Source organism: Odocoileus virginianus, chromosome 14, assembly GCF_023699985.2.
Source record: "Odocoileus virginianus isolate 20LAN1187 ecotype Illinois chromosome 14, Ovbor_1.2, whole genome shotgun sequence".
NCBI lineage: Eukaryota > Metazoa > Chordata > Mammalia > Artiodactyla > Cervidae > Odocoileus > Odocoileus virginianus.
The window spans coordinates 15,336,608-15,342,304 of NC_069687.1; the positions used below are offsets into that span (position 1 = coordinate 15,336,608).

The following is a 5,697-nucleotide window of genomic DNA, read 5'->3' on the forward strand; positions in this document are numbered from 1 at the left end:
AAGAGAACATGGAAGTTACAGCTCAAGAGAAGAGAATAATTTAGTCATCCTATTTTTGGTCTAGTAGGGACATGAACAGATTGAATGATGCTCACCAAAGTAATGAAGGTTGATCTACTGTCTTCAGTCTATAGACAAAAATATTTTCCAAAAACAAAACTACAGGCAGTCTTAGAAATATTATAAGCCACCTGACTAACAATTCCTTAGTTGAGTCAAGTTGGTAATTACAACAAAAAGTTAATAAGCACAGTGCTCAAAACATCAATAACTTAGAAAATTTTAGATGAAAAGAGGTCTAGATCAAGGTATCACAGAGGTTGCAGTCTCAGAATCTCAAACAAATGACTAAGAACAAAGGCATCCATTACAGAAGGACATGACTCCAACAGCTAGGGTGTCCTTCATAGAGGAGGTTAAGGTGTCTGGGATTCATCATCTGACAGAGCCAAGGTCATGCCAGGACACGGGAAGTTAGTCAGGTTCATCAAAGGAAAGAGCCACAAACCCTGCTCCAACCCTTATCTGGGATGTTCCAGCCTCCAGAAGTGTGAGAAAACACAGTGGCGTGGGTGAAGCCATCCATGATGTGAGGTCTTGCGGAAGAAAGGTGAGTACAGTGAGGAAACTGACTCTAGAAAGAGGGCAATTATATGATCCTAAGGGGTAAGTATTCTTGTCCTGATTCTTAAGTTCTTGACTTTGGCCCAAAAGAGGCGACAGTGGGGGTACCCACAGGACAACCTGCTCACAGAGGAATCTGCGTTTGAAACTGCTGGAAGTAAGCAGCCACAATGCCCGACATGGTATTGGGAAGAAAGGTCAATGGATCGTGTCTGGTACCTCCAGACACCGGATAAGGAAGTCAGTCCTCAGATCAAGACCAGAGCAGCAAGCAGAATTTCAGAGGCATGATTACAGAGGGAAAGCAACCGATGGGGAAATGGTCAGAGATCTCAGCCATCTTTGCTCCATCAGGCTGGCAGCCTACCTCATGCCCCAGACCACACCAAGTTAACAGACCATCTTAATGCTCAGATTTTCTTTCACCCTGATTCCCATACGCAGGCTGGCGGGCCTACCTCATGCCCCAGACCACACCAAGTTAACAGATCAGTCTCTTAATGCTCAGATTTTCTTTCACCCTGATTCCCATACGCAGGCTGGCGGGCCTACCTCATGCCCCAGACCACACCAAGTTAACAGATCAGTCTCTTAATGCTCAGATTTTCTTTCACCCTGATTCCCATAAGCAGGACTAGTAGTGTCTGCACTGGAAGGGAGTGAGTCATCAGGCCAAGTCCGGAAGGGCGGGTTGAACTCCAAAGGGATACGTACCACAGGGAAGGAACCAACAGGGAAATAGCCACAGATCTCAGCCGTTCCAGGATAGGGACACTTGGGAGAGACTTAAGTCTTGGCGACCCTGAAAGCCTCTACGGAGGCCAGGGATTTGGACAGAATGTTGGACCAGGCGGAGCAGGTGGAGGTCAGAGACAGCCCATTCCGTCCCAGCCTGGCTCTACTGGGGGATGTGTGCCAAGGAATAGAGCTCAGGGAGGGCGACTCCTCATGGCAGTGATGGACCTTGCAGAAAGAGGATGTGTAGAGGTGGCTTCTTCCCGAAGTGAACGTCTGTACCCACCCCCACCCACCCCCACCACAGCCACTCTACTTCTGGGTTGGATGTCTTGATCAGGATGGCAGGGGAAGGTTCGCCTGGGTGGGGAGTGGATTTGTATGGCTGGTGTTGGGGAATACGAGGGAGAGAAGCAGGAGGGTGTTGAGAGGGGAAGGGAGTGGGAAGGGGTCTGCTTCTGCCCCTAGGCAAACTGAAGAGCATTTCAGAGCAAGATGGAAGCCTCCCCCATAGGCCTGCAGACCTATTTTCATGCCTGTGCCTTGGGGGAGAGGATGGTCTGGGGCCACCCTGGAATGGCAAGAAAGTCTTCCAGAGTAGTGAACTCTCTGGGCTTTCTGGATTCGCCATCACCCTACAAGCCAGCCAGTCTGTTCTGAGCAGCAGTGGAGAGAGGATTTGGGCTGTTGGGCTGGCTCCTGGAAGGCTTTCAAAAGACAGCTTTGAGAGACAGGTCTTCTGAGGACATGTCTACATTTCCATCGTGGCCCAAGATGAAGATTTCAGAAACTTTGAGGCAGGAGTAATCCTGGGAGACTGCCGGCAGCCCGCCAGTGCCTGCGGCCCAGGGAGGCACACCCCGGCCCCGCCCCTTGCCTGGGGCAGTGGGAGGAGCCCAGCCCCCGCTACGCGGGGCTACAGGGGAATCATCTGACTTCCGGATGGGCGTGGCTTCAGGCCGAGCCTTATATAAAAGAGCTGGGGCTAGACACGTTTCAGGCGGATCCTGCCGCTGAGGGGATTGCTTTTGAAGGTGTTTTTTGCTTCAGACTCAGCAGCAGAAGGGCCCAGGGCTCTAGCTTTCTGAGCTAGGGGTCTTTGACCCAGCGCTGGGATGGACAAGGCCAGGGCGTGGCTACCGGACCTAGGTCTGGACCTGGGTGTGTCGCAGGAGGTACCAGGCATGCCCCTGGGACCGGAACCCAGAGACCCAGGCCGAATCCTGCCGCAGGACCCAGCCCAGGAAGCCCGGGAAGCCTCTGACGAGGAAGGCGGTGAGCCTGCGCGTCAGGACTGCCCGCAGCCAAGGGCAGGTGAAGAGGTGGACTCCTCCTCACGTCCCCCTGTGGCCAAGAGACGGAAAGTGGACACTGAGGGCAAGAGAGGCAGGCAACGGGAAGTGGATGAAGAGGAGGCCCAGAAGATGAGAACCCTTGTGGCTGCTATGAGCCCGGAGCAGCTGAACCGTTACCAAGTGTTTCGCCGCTCAGCCTTCCCCAAAGCCACCATCAAACGTCTGATCCAGGCTGTGGCTGGCACGCCGGTGTCCCAGAACGTGGTCATTGCCATGTCTGGAATGGCCAAATTCTTCGTCGGGGAGGTGGTGGAAGAGGCCCTAGACATGTGTGAGAAGTGGGGAGAGAAGCCCCCACTCCAACCCAAACATCTGAGGGAGGCTGTTCGCAGGCTACGCGAAAAGGGGCAGATGCCCAGCACCAAGCACAAGATTCTCTTCTAGGCTTGAGTCCAGAAGGGCCTGTCCCTAAGCACCCCGGCCCTCTGGCCGACCAGCCTCTTAACCCTCAGGCTTTCTTTCACTGCGTTCCCCATACTGCATCCCTGCCCCATCCCCGAGGCAGCTCCTGCATCCCGAGCACATTGCCACCAGGATGGGACTTCACCAGCATGGATCAACTGCGTCAAAGGGGAGAGAAGACATCCAGCACAACTTGAGCTGTTCCTTTGAAAAGATCAGTAACATGCAGAAGCGTCTCTCGTCTGGAGGCATGCTGGGGAGAGACCCGAGACCCAAAGTCTAATTCTTTGAGAGACACGACCTGCCACAACTCACCCGTGAGAACAGACTTGCCTGTTTACCAGAGAAGCTGAATCCATACACTGTAACCATGCCTGACTGGGAATGGTGGGTTCCCAGCCCACCAGGCCCTGGTGGGTTCACTCGGGGAATTCTAGCAAAGCCATCCAGCTGACGTAGGAGCACCTCTGTGATATGCCGTCCAGGAGCCGGAAGCCCAAGAAATTCTTTCAAACTCACTGTGGGTAGGAAGCCTTGGTGTTCCTCCACGGAGGTAAGGCCTTCCCAGGGGACACCAGATGACGATCACGCGGAGAGACGCCAATGTGCTTCAGTGCCCTTTAGCCAACCACGTCTGGCCGTGAGTAAGAGGAAGCCTAGGCTCTGGAAGTAACGGGATGTTTCCCAGGCGTCCGGGGCTGGCTTGGCCTTCAAAGGCCTTTGAATGGGATCCCCAAGCCATCTGCGGTCCCAAAAGGAAACCTCACAGAATTCTTTCGTGGGTGGGGGTGGGGGTGTGAGATCTCAGTCTTTGACTAAGTCCCCCACTCACCAATTCCTGATCACATTTGGGCAGGCGGGGCCAGGCGAATGGATTAAGACCCTCTTACGAAGAACCAGAGCTAAGAGCCTCTCACCAGAAAGGTGAGGAAGCAGCATAGCTCTCCCAGTAGATCCGGGAAGAGGCAAGCCTCTGTCTTGTCCACATGCGGTTGCTCCATTGGGCCGGTGGGCCTACCTCATGCACCAGGTCACTCCAAGTCAAGAGACGGAGTCCAGGAGTTCAGATCTGGAAAAAAGTCTTCTGTCCTCGGCAGATGGCCGATCAGAAAGTCAGGACCTCTTGGACCTTCATTCCCTTGGCGTCTTCATTCCCATGGGGGTTCTTCTACCTTGAGTTTCTCTCAAAGAGGGGGTACAGTGTGTGGTTTCACAGGACATGCTGTGCACACAGGACTCCTACCTCGAATCTGCCTTCCAAAGTGCTGGAAGTCAGCAGAAACCAAACGCCCCTCAGAGCCTGGGGATGAAAGGTGAATGGATCGTGCGTGGCAACTGCATAAGCAGGACTAATACGGTCCGATCCGCACTCGAGGGAAGTGAGTCATCAGGCCAAGTCCGGAAGGGCAGGTTGAACCCCAAAGGCATACTTACCATGGGAAAGGAACCAAAGGGGAAATGGCCACAGATCTCAGCTGTCCCAGGATAGGGACACTGGGGAGAGACTTAAGCCCTGGTGACCCTGAAAACCTCTACTGAGGCCAGGGATTCGGACAGAGGAATGGTGGACTAGGAGAAGTAGAGAGCAGGTGGAGATCAGAGACAGACCATCCTCCCCGGCCTGGCTCTACTGGGATGCATCTGTCTGGATGCGTGTGTCGACTCGGGAAGCTTTGTGAAAACTCCAGGGAATAGAGCTCAGGGAGGGCGATTACTCATGGAAGTGATGAACCTTGGGGAAGAGGATGTGTAGAGGTGGCTTCTTCCCGAAGTGAACGTCTGTACCCTGCCCACCCCCACCATAGCCACCCTACTTCTGGGTTGGATGTCTTGATCAGGATGGTAGGGGAAGGTTAGGCTGGGCGGGGAGTGGATTTGTGTGCCTGGCATGGGGGAATAAGAGGAAGAGAAGCAGGGGGTGTTGAGAGAGGAGGGGGGATGGAAGAGGAGGGGGTTACTGATTGCTTTTTCCCCTGGGCAAATTGAAGAGCATTTCCAGAGCAAGATGGAAGCTTTCCCCATAGGCCCACTGACCTATCTTCATGTCTGTGCCATCGGGGAGAGGATGGTCTGGGGCCACCCTCGAATGGCAGGGAAGTCTCCCAGAGCAGTGAACTCTCTGGGCTTTCTGGATTCGCCATCACCCCACAAGCCAGCCAGCTTGTTCCGAGGAGCAGTGAAGAGAGGATTTGGGTTCTTGGGCTGGCTCCTGGAAGGCTTTCAAAAGGCAACATTGAGAGATAGGTCTTATGAGGACACGTCTAGATTTCCATCGTGGCCCAAGTTGAAGGGTTCAGAAGGAAGGAATCCTGGGAGACTGCGCTGCCCAGGGCAGCACCCCGGCCCTGCCCCTTGCTTGGAGCAGTGGGAGGAGCCCAGCCCCCCCCCCCCCCCCCCCCCCCCCCAGCTGCGCAGGGTTGGCTGAGGGGATTACCGACTTTTGAGTGGGCGTGGCTTCAGGGCCCGACCCTTATATAAAGGGGCTGGGCCCAGGCTTATCTCAGGGAGATCCTTCCTCTGTGGATGCTGAGGCTGAGGGCATTTCTTTCCCACTGATTTTGCCTCAGGGAGGACCCAGGGC

General features: G+C 54.4%; 1 pseudogene; it reads left to right on the forward strand.

Annotated features, from left to right (window-relative positions):
• The first annotated feature begins 2,474 nt into the window (after window positions 1-2,474).
• On the forward strand, window positions 2,475-3,098 carry LOC110140084 (transcription initiation factor TFIID subunit 11 pseudogene; annotated as a pseudogene).
• The last annotated feature ends 2,599 nt before the right edge of the window (window positions 3,099-5,697 follow it).